General features: G+C 41.5%; 1 long non-coding RNA gene across 1 annotated transcript in view; it reads left to right on the plus strand.

Moving 5' to 3' along the window:
* LOC136358485 (uncharacterized) overlaps nucleotides 1–15,298 on the plus strand; it is a 1,172,843-nt gene that overhangs the window by 298,533 nt on the left and 859,012 nt on the right. The window lies entirely within an intron of this gene.

Genomic DNA, 15,298 nt, shown 5'->3' on the forward strand with positions numbered 1-15,298 from the left:
GGTGAGTTTGCCTGCCTGGGTCTGTAGGGTTTTCTTTGCTTAGAATTTTCTCAGAAGTTCCAATCTGTGCAAACTGGATATCTGTGGCTATGGATCAGAGATGGCTTTGCAATGGCTTTTTCAGTCTCCTGGTACTGTGGAAAGCAGCATTATCCATGATGGGTGTTACATCAGCCTTGCAGAGTCTCTTGTGTAAGGCAGCTGGCAGTTCCTGCTGGGAAGTTGCACATGTGCAGGGTTGCAGAGAACATCCTGCACCCTGGCATGGCTGTAGTTCTTCTGTCATGAGGATGGAAGATGATCACAGGAGCAACACAGGGTCAGTCAACAGTTTAACAATCTGTAGTTCTCCTATCAGAGAATAAAGTCTGGCAGAAAACAAAAACTTTCTTGTGGAGTCTCTTGGCTGAATAAAATGGGTTAAATGGATATCTCATCCTTGAAATCTCCAGGTAGAAGTGTTTTGGAAGTTGCTGAGATATCATAAGTTAACAATTCAAGTGTGAAAACTGCCCCATGAAACACTTTTTCGGGTCTTAATGTTAAATACACTAAGATATTTGAATGAAAGGAGGCCATAGTTAAAATGAAGGAGCTCTTGTTATCTCAGCTCACTGGTGAATTAAAGTACAAGACTTTGCTCTTTGGGTTTTGAAATACTGAAACTCCCTGAGGATGGGAAACCTCTTCCTACTGGCTGTTCAAGAAAATAACCATCTAATATTCTGTTAGGTTAGATGGCTTGTCATGGCCTGGGAACATTATCCTGTGTTTTGATTTCCTATATTCATTGTGTCCTGACACTACTGAAAAAAAAATCCTTTTGGGAAAGTAGCATTTCTCCAATTTTTAAATATTTTCACTTTGCTTGTGTTTATACTTATTTCAATGGTAGATTTTCTGCACATGCTCTCTCAATAAACTGCTGATAGGAATGTTCACTGAAGCAGCAAATTTTTAAGGCAACATTCAATTATATCTGCAGAAAATTAATTCTCAGTAAATAATTAGAAATAAATACATAAAAATATATATAAATCACTTTTTCCCCCCACCAACTGTATGTTCTGTCTACTCTCATAGGCAGTGATAGCCTGAACCTTCTGATGATGCATGTTCATAACAAACTTGCTGAGGAATAGGTTACACAAGGAGTTCCTCTTACAGCAACATTTGAGAAAAAAGTTAGAACTGCTATTTGGTAATGGTAGTCTCTGGGGGAAAAGTATGTGATAACATCCTTTGTCTGCAAATGGGGTTTTCTGACATACTTTCTCAGATTATGTGGATCATGAAAACACGTTCACCTCTTTCACTGCCATAATCTGTGATAATCACTGCAGCAGAGACCAGGATTCTATTGAAGCATTAAGCACTTCACTAAGCCACACCTGAGTAATATAAAATTTTCAATATGCAGGCTAAGGTTGCAATTGCCTGATTGCTTTAAAACAATATAAGCTCAAGCTGCTCCTGGAAGTTGTGAGTCTGGGCTGCACATCCTTTGGGCTGTGCTGGTGGTGGTGCACTGAGCCAGGTCAGACTTGCAATGCTGCTGGGACCTGATGGAGGTGAGAGGAAGGATGGTACGCCAGTTTTGGTGCAGTTCTCTGGCACAGAGATGGCATCATGAAACCAGAAGTGAGACAGGCCAGGCCATGCATGTATTTATGTTGGCAAAAAGTGACTACCGTTGCATTGTTAAATCTTGGTTAAATTGTTAAGAAATTAATTTATCCTTTGTGAGAGGTAGTTTCAAAAACAAAGCCTGAAATTCTGAAGCATGCAATGAAGCATCCAGAAGAAAATACCACGTTTCCAGACTACCTGGAGGTGATCCAAAATGGTTTTTGTGCTTGACCCAACACAGTTTCTACCCTTTCATTTGTGAGAGAACTGCAATAGATCCATAGGCTAGAACAATTTCTGGAAAAATCCTCTGATGGCAACAGAATTTCAACAAGAGTGATTTCACACATAACAACAGCGGCAACACGTGTGTTGCAGTGCTTCCCCCAAAGACCTGCATGCAAGCACTTGCTTGGATTGATTAAACAGATGGTCAATAGCAAAGGAGATGATCTGGGACAACTTGGAAAGCTGGGAAGCCGTGGCAGACTTGTGGGAGCTGCACAGCTCGTGACCATGGATTTCTGAGAACTTCTCCATGTCCAACAGGTATTTCAGAAGTTAATGGAAATGTTAAAAATTACTACAAGGATCCTATGCAATAAGAGCTTCTGACACTTCACAGCCATCAACAAAGGCCCTGGCTTTCTAAGAGACTTATGTGTGTCTATGTTAACTGGAAAATCTGCTTTTCAGGATGCAGTTGCAGAAGGAGAACGGGACATGGAAACATCTGCAAAATTTGTGCAGCACTTAAGTGGAATCACTGATCTGACTGATACTGAAGATGCTGAGAGCAAAGGACTAGGAAAGAATGGGGCTGGTTTACAACAGAGGGGAAATGGGGGCTGATGTGGTTAGGACTCTGAGATTATCACCACACAGCTTCTAATTTAACATGACAGCCCCTAATATTGCTGGGAGGTTTTTTTCTGAAATTAAGGATTATTTAGAGAGTTATGGTAGCCCTGAAAAGCTCTTAGCCTGTAATCTGGAGGTTTCAGCAGACTATTGTGTTTTCTTGCTCTTCTAAAGTGAACCTAATAGTTCCTTCAAAAAATAAAATAAAATAGCCAGAATCTTTCTCTCTATTCACTTTTACCTCTTGCCATTGGTAAAGCCCCAATAGGCCAAAGCCTTCACTAAAATAAGCCCTAACCCCACAAATTAATGTAAAGAGTAGCATGGAGATAAAAAAATAAAGGCATTATTTGGTTGATTTTACCCATTATTACAGCTGTAGGAGCAAGTGTTCTCCAGGCTATCAAGAGGTGAGCTGCCTCTGAGAAGTTAAATAAAGCTGCCTTAGGAGCAGTGAAAGGGAACACAAATAGGTCAGTTCGCTTCCCTTGGAAGCAACTCTGCTCATGTTTTAACAGAGACATAAATGAGGGGCCTGAAGCATGAACAGAAAACAGTGCTGATAAATTTGAGCAACTGTGGAAGGATCTTTTAGAGGTAGAATCCAGACTTTATCTTCAATATTGCCCTCTTTCTCTTGGGATCCTGTCTTGGGAAAAAATGCCACTTCACATCCAAGGGAATTGGCAAAAAAAATTATTTAAATCATTAATTACAAGCATCTCCGCTTATATATGACCATGCATTGACCTCTACATGGCTAAACGAACTGTGCCACTGGTTTCTTTTTTCATTTTGTCACCTTTCATTCTCACTCCTTTTGTTCTTATGGCATGTTGTCTCGCTGTGCTTTGCCTGTGGGGTATTTCAGTCCAGGTAGCAGCCTCCTCACTGGCAGCTCTTTGACTTGTGTCCTTTCCCTTGTTCCCACTTGTTCCTCACTGGCAGCAGTGGCTTGGCACAGAAAATGATGCTTGGAGGATTACCAGAGCACTGTCTTTGCAGGGGCAGCCAGGTGTTGACCACAGCAGGAGAAATAAATGCCCATTTTCTTTTCTGCAGGCTCGCCCACCCCCTTTCAGTTTAACAGGAGGTGAACCAGGCCCAGCCAGTGCTCCGATGCCTGCTGACATTCTCCAGCTGTGCATTCCTCATCTGCCTCTGCTCTTAATTTCCCTCCCCACCTCCGTTTTGAAGGATGAAAGTAATGACAATGTGGGATTCTAAATATAACCGCTTGCAGGTTCTGTGATTGCGCTGTGGGCTGTGTGAAATCTGAGGCAACAGAACGCCTGCTTACAGTGTTGCTTTAGGTGAGACAAGGCTGGGGAGACACAAAAGCCCAAAGGCCAACACACTTCGGGAGATGTTGACAGTGGTTGCCTGAAACCCTCTGTCTGTTTACAGGTAATGTCCCCACTGGAAGATGATGCATTCAGTGGCAGATCTCCCTTACAGAAAATTAGGTATTTGCCAGTACATGAAGATTCATCAAGTGAAGCATTTCAAGGAGTGAGTACATCCATCCTCACAAGGGCACCCCAGGAGTTCTTGATCCCAGTGAGGGAGTTATTTTTTTAGGCTGCAGGCCTCAGAGCTGAAGAAGTCCCTTCTGCTCCCTCACCTCCTCCTACTTCCAGCCACTTCTTCCCACTCTCTTACTCCTCCTTCTGTTACTCTGGCACAAGCATTTGGGCATGTGGTGAAGTGCAAAAGGAGAGCTAATCTGACTTAAAAAACTGGCTGAAAAAGAAGAGGTGGGGGGTTATCTAGCTCAGCTCCCTGTTCTGATTTATTTGCACCAACCTAGGAGGTACAATGTAGGAACAGGGACTCCTTTAGCAGACAAAGCTGCTCAAAATAATGCTCATCAGGCTATGACAGGATTTCCTTTTCATGATGACTTCTTCCTGCCACCTGCAAGGAGACAAGACAGCCCTGTGGCTGTTTGCTTGATGAGGGTGGGGAGGAAATAACCTGTTCACAAGTGCTGGGTGCCAAACTGGGCATCAAAGGGTAATTTGGAAGAAACTGTCAAGTGACAATCAAAATCTATATTCTACTTTGACATATATTTCAGTTTAAAATAAAAGTTCTTCATGTTTTGACCCTCACTAGCTCCAAAGAGAGGAACTGCCATTTAGTTCAAAGCACTGATAAGAGAAACCACTGGACCATTAGAGAATCCTCTGATGGAAGGGAAATACATCCTTTGGTTTATATCAAGGAGTTTTTCATCTGTACTCTGAAACTTAATGGTTCATGTAATTTGTAAAATATCTTTCTATGAATTTTTTCTTGTGATGTTAGATGTTATCACTGCGTACAGAGATACATTTATATATATCTTCTTACTTCCTTTGTTTTTCAGTCTTACTCACCTCTTGTCCTCTGGAGATAACTGGAGGCTGTAAGAGAGTGTTTTCAATGAGTCAGTTTGAAAGTGACTCTGGGGATCTGAGGTTGCACAAGTGCTTTTGAAAACACAACCAAGGACTTGATATACCCAGTAGCTTCAGGCATTAGGTTAAAGTAAAATAATGCTTCAAAACTAATTCCTGGCCATCAGGCAGTGATTCCAAGTGAAGACAGATAGCTTAGAGGCCATGTCAGTGTGCTGGAGGCAATAACTCTCCTTTTGTTTGTAATGAATCTATGGGATGATGAAGCCTGTGGGCTGAGGAAGAAGCTCCTGGGATAGATGATGAGATGAAGATGTGTCTGAGATCAGGTGCTGGACTCGGGATTGCCTGGGGGGTGTCTCTGTCCCTTGCAGATCAAGAATACTGAGCTCTAGGAAGGTAGGTAATGATAGATGGACTCTTAAAGGGAAAAATGCAGTCACTGAGTGGGAACCAGATTCCTGCCTTCTGGAGGTGCTCATAATTAAGGAGCCAGCTCCTCACTGGCCCATTGAACGTTGTCCTCTTTGCAGCTCAGTGAACCAGCTGTCATAGCAGATTCACAGGAGTGGGGCTGAGCAGTTTATACTCCCATGGCTGGAGGATCTTGCTAGAGAAGTGGAAGCTGTGGGAAAGAAGAGTCTGGGTCTTTAACATTCTGGGAGTGTGCTGCAGAGACTGAGTTGTCATCTCCACCTTTGTTCAGCAGTGAACTCCTGTGTAAGGCTCACTTGGATATACTAAGATCATGTTTTATTTCACTCTTCTCCAGGGAGCTTTGCAGAAAGCAAAATTATGAGGCAGCCTTTAAGAGTTCACTATGTTTCTTCTTCTTCAGACCTCAGGTGAGGTTTATTCCAAAGTGATGACAAAAGTTGATATATGTATATGGTATATGTACATATGTACATACATATATACATGGACACACATGTATATATATACAAAAAGTTCCTCTGGAAGTTATTTGGTCCTGCAATAAGTGGCCAGAATCACTATTTTGAGTTCTTCAAACTGGCTGGTAATGTAAATGGGGAGCATCTGACCTTCTGGCTATTAAATCAGCAGTTTCTTTTCTCTTTTCTTTTCTTTTCTTTTCTTTTCTTTTCTTTTCTTTTCTTTTCTTTTCTTTTCTTTTCTTTTCTTTTCTTTTCTTTTCTCTTCTCTTCTCTTCTCTTCTCTTCTCTTCTCTTCTCTTCTCTTCTCTTCTCTTCTCTTCTCTTCTCTCTTCATTTTTCTTTTCGGGTTTTTGGGGGGTTGATTTTTTTGGTGTGTGGTTTTTCTCTCTTTTTTTTTGTTTGGTTGGGGTTTTTTTGTGTGTGTTTTTTTTGTTTTTGTTTGTTTGTTTTTGTTTTTTTGTTTTTTGTTTTTGTTTTTGTTTTTTGGTTGGTTGGTTGGGTTTTGTTTTTCTTTTTTCTTTTTTTTTTTAAAAAAACTTAATTGTATTGGAGAAGCCAATATAGAACACGCCTCTTGTATTTTGCTCATTTCAAATCCCAGCAGAAATGCTGGTGTCTGGGCTGTGGTGCACTGAGATGACATTGTCATTAGAAAGTAAGGAAGGGTTCACAAAGTGATGATGCAGTGATGGAGTGACTATGTCCCTGCAGAGTGCCTGGCAGACTGTGACTGCTGGATAATCTTTATTGCCTCATTCTATGGAACTCTCAGCTTGTGAATTACATTAGAATCTCATATTTCATCTACAAAACTATGAAGCAGATACATTTTTCAAACAGTATGAACGTTTTTCTTTCCTATTTTTTTTCAGGCCAATTCCATACTTTTCCTGAGGGAGCCAGAGTACCTGGCTAAGTGGAAAAGTAATAGTGCATCTGCAATGAATAGATAAGATAAAAACTTGCTCTATTGTAAAGGGTGCAGCTGCTTGATTGCATCTGCTTATTTTTTCAGTGTGTGATTCCCACTCTCCTCTTGTCAGGCTTTATTAGTACTAAATCTCCACCTCACTGCTTGCATCTGCTGATAGTCTTTCTTACTTTGAACCTCATGGTGTGATAGCCTGAGCTGCTATAATGACAGATATTTATGCAAAAAGCTCTCCACAAACAACAAAACAAAACCAGCTGAGGAAAGGCACTGCACCCACACAAGTCCCAGAGAAGTTCTTCCTTAGCTGCTCTAAAGGGTTGCTACAAGCCTTTCTCAGAGTGGGAGTACAGGCAAGAGGAAATCTGATATGCAAGGATTTATGGCATAGTGGCCATACATGTCTGCCTCAGCTGGGGGTCTGCTTGTAGTGTGGGTAAGTACATTTAATTGAACTTTGATCTGCTTTGCTGGGACAACAAGCAGGGTGAAGAGATCAATGGAAGCACCACCCACTCGGTTAATCTGCCCCAGCCCACTCCGCAGCCGTCACGGCTGCCCGTAGCTGAGATACAAAGATTAGGAATGGTTTGCATATGTTTACAGGTGCTGCAATTGTATTTTTATTTCCAGTTGCAGAACAGACCTGTTGCTCTACGGTGTACGTGAAGGTGGTGTGTGAAACCAGCTGTCCACAGACTTTGAAAGTCTTTGTTTTCGCAAACGCTGATGCCATGATACGGGAGACTCGGAACACGAGGGCTGCTTCTGGTATCAAAAGTAGTATCAAAAAAAGTAGTATCAAAACATTTTGTTATTCGTTAGCAAAATCCTGTACTTTGTGGAAAAAGCCTAGTTTGTCTGCTAGTTAATAAATGTTTCAGTGCCCCAAAACAAATGGAGCTGGATGAAGAGAGGTACGAGTGGAGATATAGGAGCTGAGGGGGAAGCAGTAGCAAAACATATTTGAGAAAATTATTTGTCCATATCAGAGAAGATGAAAATACTGCTTTGGGAAGATGGGTTTCCCTTGATATATTATGTAAGGAAATGAGTTTTGAAAGTCACTGAGCTTATATAACTTCGAAATGCTGAGGTTTGCATAAACCTTTATGGTGCTTGAGGTAAAGAAGGAAAAAAAGGTGTAAATCAATGGACAATTACCACAGCTGTTGGATGCTGGACCTGTGAACTTAAGAGTCAAAACAACACCTCACACTCAGCATTTTTACTGCTAAATGGATGAATACTTGCAGTGAGTTAAGTCCAGCTAGAGATTCTGGGGAATTTTAATATGCAAATGCCCAATAAAGTTGTATTTGCTTGGGTTAGCAATAAGGTCTAGCTCCAGTTTTTCAGAGTATTATTGTGGAAAGGCCTTGGAGAATGAAGCAGCCCATTTGACTGTTGGCAGAATGAATATTCCAGGATTTTCATGTAACTAAAGAAAATTAGCCCCTGGCCTCTGTGGAAGGCTGGGTTTCCACCTCCAATTACTGTGTGCCAGTACCAGCCTCAGAGCCCTTCTGGTGTGTGACTTGTTGCAACCTGAAAAATTCACAAGTTTTTCCTCAAAAGCTTTTTTAAAAATAGTTCTGCTGCTTAGGAAAGTTACACACAGATTCAGAGAGATAGTTGGTCTAAATAGCAGGGGTTTAGGAGATGAGGAATGGCATGTTGCTTTTAATGGTGCTTCAGACCAGCTAGTGCCCTACTCCAGCAGCAAAGCTTGGTCAGACCCTGTTTTGTGCCTCTGGGGCTGATCCTGTCACATGCAGTTTGGATGTCTGTGATTTTTAAACAGCTGTATTCAGCTACAATAAATGTTTTTTTTAAAGCCTGATTAGATCAAAATGATGTTTGTGTTGTGTTTGACAGTGCTGCGGTGACTTCGAGAACCAAAGACTTCATCACAAAGAGGCTTCACTGTGTCTCTGGTTTGGCTGATTAACAAATGCATTTAGTAACTGGAAAAATATGTTGTTGCTTTGTTGACGTGTCGACTCATTTGATGTATTTTAAAAGAAAACAAACAACAAACTGCTTGTCCAAACGAGTCTACTGACATGTCTGTGGAGGTAGGCTGGGCTGGAGGATGTCGAGATCGTCTCATCAGATTATTGTGATCTCTTGTTTGCCTCATGGTCTGTATGAAGAAATCATTTCTCTGTTACCATCAGGTCTTCTGGGCCTCAGAGGAGGTTTCATACGGCATCGTTGTGACAAGCACATCTACGCTTTATGAACAGCGTGTCATGGGAAACTTAGCAAACCACGAAACTCGAGCAGGTTTGATATTGATAAAAACTACATTGCATAAAAGTTATCTGAATGGTATTTTAATGACTCAGCCAGTAATAGGAGAAAATATTCCATTCAGGGCACAAGAGAGGAGATGTGCAGCTCTCAGTCTAGAATAATAGAGGCTCAGTTCAGCTTGCAGGTGATTTTATTTGAGGATGGAATCATTGGACAGGAGGTTCAGCACACACATATGGGTGATGCATTTCTCAGAGCAGGAGTGGAGCTAGGTTATTGTTTGAATCATGCAGTACCCCTGCATGAACTTAAATCTCTCGCTGTCTTGGTGGTTTTTATTTGGGAGATCATACATGCTCCAACAGTGACAAATTCCTTGCGGTGTTGCTGCATTCTGAGCCTTTTTGCTGGGTTTCTGTAGCTATTTCAGGCAAAATAATCAAATAGTCCTTTAGACAGTGGCACCTGGGAAGTTGCCTCTGCTATTAATTTATTAATTTCGTTGTTTTTTAATAAGAGAGCTGGGCTGATGCTGCAATCTCTCTGTGAGGGTGATATTCGGCCCTTCCCTGTAACATTCTCAGCAATTTTTTTTACACAGCTCCTGAAAATCTTTGACTCAAGTCTGGTTGAAATTGCCCAGTGAGTTTGTTGGAGGAATGGAAGAAACAATCAGACGATACAAACTTTTTTCCTAAGAACATCAAACTGAAAACCCAAAGGAGAAATTTGAAAGTGAACACTACAATTAATATAAAAACTTGACAAATACAACTCATTTTGTGCTATTTCCATGTTCTATATGGGCAGACTTATTTTTTCTTCCTTAAATTTACAATTCATTAGTGTCTTGCTGGGATTGTTAAGCAAGATAGGATGAATGGAGTAGTTCAGACCTTCCTCCCCAGGTACTGGCTAGACCTTCTGTTGCTTGCCAGAATTCTTCAGAAGTGCAGGTGCAAAATCCCATGATGTAAAAATATGGCTTCTGGTGTACTCTTTTCAAAATTAGAGCTGCAATTTTTTGCAGATTTCATGGTGCAACTTCACAAAGTACACAGAACTGAGTACATGGAACAAAATTGGGTGTTCTGTTTTAAAACCATGTGACACAGTTTTGCCATTATATATAAATATATACATAAACCTCGATATGCAGACTTAGACTGTGCAGTCAATAATCAGATTTTGAGGTAGATGGGCACGTTAACAATGGTGAAAGTGATCACGAGTTTACTGCAAGTCTACTGGTTTTGCTCATGTTTGAGGAACTGCTGCTTTAATTAATCATGAGTGTTCTATATCATAATATTTCTCTTTGAATATGAGAACTATCAAAATATAAGTGTATTATTTACATAGGTGTGAGAGCTGCTGCAGCTGATATTCTCAGCTAACACTGGGTCCGAAATGCTGGACTGGCTTCAAATTACAGACAGTTCCTTGCAAAGTGCAAAAGGGCAATTTCTCAGCTGAGGTAAGATTAAGTTGTGAGAATTCAATTTTAAAGGCAAAGAATCAGAGTGGTTTAAAATAAGCTTTGCATAGCCTCTACCTCAAAGGCACTTTCTAAGGCATTCAGCTACCATGGTGATGAATGCGGTATAAATAGAAAATAGATTAGATAGAATCCAAAACGTTTCTGAGTAGATCTAAATTAACAGTGGCCATTCAGGAAAGGGAGGTAGGAAGTCACTGTGCAAAATTTAAGAAAATACACACCAATAGTAAATCTAGAGTGGCTTATAGAAAGATGAAGGTAGGAAGTAGTTGATTAGATCATGGCTGGTAGTACAATATCAACAGGAGTATCTGATTCTGATTCTGATTCTGTTCAACCTAGCACAGAAAAAGCAGACACAGGAGATGTTTTAGGAACTTGAGAAGCACTGAAAATTATTTAGCTGGGAGACAAAAACTTATTTAGAGCAGAGAGGTGCCAGTAATGGCCATGTTCCCTCATGGATCTATGAAGCACCCAAGGGATTCCACAACAGTGGGCACAACTAGGAAGGACACTCAGAAATAAGACACTTATTCTGCAAAATACATCTCTGTCCCCCATCAACCAAACTCTCTTTAACTTGTCTGGTATCATAAGACCCTGATATAATTTAAAGACAGCAAGCACTTTTTTAGGCTGCTTGCATAAGCAGCTTGTAGTTTTTTGCCACAGTATATTAAGGTCTGTTTGGCAGGAATTAAAGGCCTTGATTTGCAGACTTCTTTAAAGGACATATAACTTCAGGACATGGATGGTTCTGTTGTTTTCAATGGGATTACTCATGTACTTTAAATTGCAGGTGGACTGAAGTACCCTGCTGAAGAATGGTCCTAGAAATATCTGTGCACAGGTATAAATATGCAATAAACTAATGTGTGCTTTACAGATATATCTTGGTATGAATAGTTCACACTGTGTTACTGATCTTTTTGGGTGGCTTTGCAGCCAAGGGGAAGGTTTAGCTTCTCCATCCATTTACTTTCTGGTGATTGAGTAACACACTGTGATTGCTGGTGTGTGAACATTATTACTTGGTGACATTTCCTAAGTGATTGTATGATGACAACTGCAAAACAGCTGCTCTTAAACCAGCTTCAAGTTTAGGACAATCAAGGGATTAAATACCTGGAGTTTGTGCTGATGCCTTCTGAGCTTCTGAAGTGAGTCTTTTTTGTTGTCATGGCTCCTGATAGTTAGAAAACAAGGTGGGAATTCAATCATGTATTTGTGACTGAGGTATCAGCACTGGTTTTGGCTGGTACAATGAACAAAATCAGAGGGTATAGTTTATCGAACTCAAAAAGTAATTCACTGAATATGATATGATATGATAGCAGTTCTCCACATCAAAAATCAAAGTTTAAAGAAAGAATGCTGACTGGAAATGTATCTAAAAATTGATATTTTCGATTTGAAAGTAATTTACAAAAGACCCCAAAATACATTATTTTGGATGAAGCATGACAGCTGGGCAACACAGAAACTTCAGGGGACATGTGATAGTGCTTCTTCATCCTCAAGTTACACAACTCAAGATATTGGTGACCTTTCTGTGAGGAGGTAGAAGTGCAAGAGAATGTTCTCAGGAGCTCTCTGAAAGTGTCCAGTACACTGACACTAATCCTTTCAACTAGAATTTACCATGAGCATTTGGCTTGCAGGTTGTTTGGGCAATGTGAAGACCCACAGTGCCAGCAGCAGAACCCTCCAGCAGATCTTAGGTGTTATCAGCACCAGTGAGACAGCAGAGTGCTCTTACAGAGCAGCTCAGCAAGGAGGAAAAGCCGATCTCAAGCAGGGGAGAGGTTATGTAAACAAAGAAAACCTTTTTTGTAGTCTCATTTCTTTAAGGGCATGCAAACACTCTTGGTTAACCTGCTACTTCATTTGGTGATGGCCCTGGACTCTGAGCTACCAATAATCTTGTGCATCTGTTTTGTTGAAGAACCTGTCTCATCCTAGCAGATTACAAATGTAACCAAAGCTGGGTTTCCATTACCCCTTCCCTGAAACAGCAACACGATATAGCTGGGTATGGTGCTATGACCTTTGGAGATGCACGATCTAGTTCATCTTAACACAAAGCATCATAAACACCCCCTCCTCATATACAGGCTTCTTGTAGCTAAGTGCAGTTGTGCATTTTCAAAGTTATCTGAGTTCCTTGGGACCTGCTCTGTTAGTGCTGAATAAATTCTCATGGGAGTAAAGGATTATCAAAGCTACACCACCTTCTACTCCCTTGGATTACTTTCTTTGTTGTAAACATACAGTAACATCAACACTTTAAGATAAAAACCCCTAAAATAAAATGTAAACCCCCAACCCTCTCCTGCCTACACAGTTCTGCCTTTGAGCGTGAAATGAAAGAGTGGCAGATAATTAGCCACATCACTTAATACACTCCTGGAAGGCATTTGGATGCTGTAGTGAAAAGGGGTGTAGACAAACCAACAGAAGACAACAAAGCTTAAATTAATGTAACTCATGGCAGGCACTACAGACATCCAAATTGAGACCTCCTTGGGTGTCCATTTTCCCTTCCAGTACAGCTTAAACTCAGCAACTGTGGTGACCTATAGGGTGTTGAGAGCAGAAGGAGATAATGATGCCTGTGGGCTTAAAGCATGAAATGACAATTACAGGGGCTGTGTTCCAAGGGAGAGGCCAGAGTATCCTCCAAACGCCACATGATGATGGATTTGGAAGAATCTATCATTCTCTGTATCTTAGATCAGGTGTCTCCCTCTTCCTTTTCTACCTGAGAAACTAGTTATTGTTGTTGACATTTAAATAATCATTACATACTGGGTTTTTAATATAGCACCAGGATGAACGAATGTTTTTGTATTTCCCATTGCTCCAAGACCATCAGCTGGCATATGTCATCATAGTTTCACAGTACAATTTCTGTTCCAGGTACTCCATGGACTTGTCTCTGTGTTATTTAAACTATAGACAGATGTCATCTTCTGAAACACCTTAAGATGTTACTATGCCTTACCCCTCCCCTTGCTTCTGCTAACAAAGCAACTTGTTTGAGTGCTCCCTAACCCACTTCAGGCACAATCAACACAGTTAGTGTACGGCTCCTATTTAAAATGTTTGAACCCAGCTAATTCTGCTTGAAGTGGGTTAGGAAGCACTCAAACAGCTGGGAGAGCTACCCGGGTAGTAATCAATGCCCAAGGGACTCTATAAACAGCTTGAAAAGAGAACGGCAGGGCACAAATGTTTCAAACCTCTGCAGCTGTTTGAAAATTGAATGTCTACAGAGAGACTGTATGCTGCACGTGAGCTATTGCAATACCCGTTTCCAGATGAGGTGTTCTCTCTCCTCAGCTGTAACAGCTAGCAGCTTCTTAAAAAAATAAAACGAAATGAAAGTTGAGAATTATAAGAAAGTTTACGGTGATGTGCCCATATAGCATATGAGCAGATATTCTCTGAGCCCAGTGCAGCATATTGTGCAACAGCATGAGAGAGGGGAAATTTTGGCCAGGAAAGTCAAAGCATATTCTTTCTTTTATCTGTTGGATGCTAAAGCAGTGCCTTCCATGTGCTGTTTGATTTCACTGGCCAGACGAGGGGGGGCAGACAATTTCCATCACGCTCCAATCCCCAGCTCTGGAGGTACTTATTAGAGCCTGCACATTCGCTGTTTCAACGCACCGATAAGGGAGCCCATCCAACAAGCAAATTGGGCTCCCTTCCATCATGCTCTGCATCTTCCAAAATCTCCAAGGGGAACAGAGCGAACAAATATGTTGAGCGAGTTGTGCTCAGTTTGTGGCAAACGGCAGAACAACCCCCCCTGGACATATGCACAGTCTATAGCCATCACACCAACACTGGGTATGAGGACCAGAGCACGCAGCTCATTAATTCTCCTCCACAGGCCTTCAGTCAGCACGAGCTGCTGGTAAAATAATGTGGAGCTGGGAGCTGGGGATAGGAAACTGCCCCCTCATGGGAAACACGCTTGCTCTGTGGTTCATGCTCAGGCCAAGGCATCTGGAGCAGCTATTTCTGGCATCACCACGCACTCGCAGTGTGACCAGGGCTGAGTCACACATCATTATCCCGTATGCAAATTAGATGTCAACAACTTTGCAGGTGATGTTTGTTGCAGCCTATTTTTTTAATTTTTTGTTTTGTTTTGTTTGAAGTGCTCAAGTGTACCAGTACGTGGTATTCTGGGCCTGACCTGGAGGATGTGTGGGCTGTAGCGCAGCCACCTGCACCCAAAGAAACAATTAGTGTTTTGTGTTTTTACAAGTGATTGGTTCCACGTTGGTGTTTCTTCCGGGGGCAAACCCCACCTTCACTGAGACGTGAACCGAGGCAAGGTCTTGCTCTGAGGGGCAGCAGCATCTGCAGTGTTTGCTGAGGGGTGGTGAGCCTTTTATTCCCCCTGCAACATGCATTCTAGCCTCTGCCGTCATATGTGGCTTGGAAGAATCACAGAATATCCTGAGTTGGAAGGGACTCACAAGAATCATCAAGTCCAACTCATGGACATGTAGAGGACATCCCCAGAGCCACATCATGTGCCTGAGAATGTTCCCCAAACATTTATTGAGCTTTATCAGGCTGGTGCTGTGACCACTTTACTGGGGATCCTGTTCCAGCACCCAACCACTCTGGAAGAAGAACTTCTGCCTAATATCCAACCTAAAATTTTTAGTATCTAACTTAAGATTTTAAGCTGATGAAATCCATCCTGTCAGGCTGCGTAGCAGAGGCCCTGGTTGACATGGGCGAAGGAGTGTTCTCACAAGTAGGAGAATGAGTGTGGGACCTCCGCATGATG

Source organism: Sylvia atricapilla, chromosome 1 (genome assembly GCF_009819655.1).
Source record: "Sylvia atricapilla isolate bSylAtr1 chromosome 1, bSylAtr1.pri, whole genome shotgun sequence".
In the NCBI taxonomy this organism is placed as follows: domain Eukaryota; kingdom Metazoa; phylum Chordata; class Aves; order Passeriformes; family Sylviidae; genus Sylvia; species Sylvia atricapilla.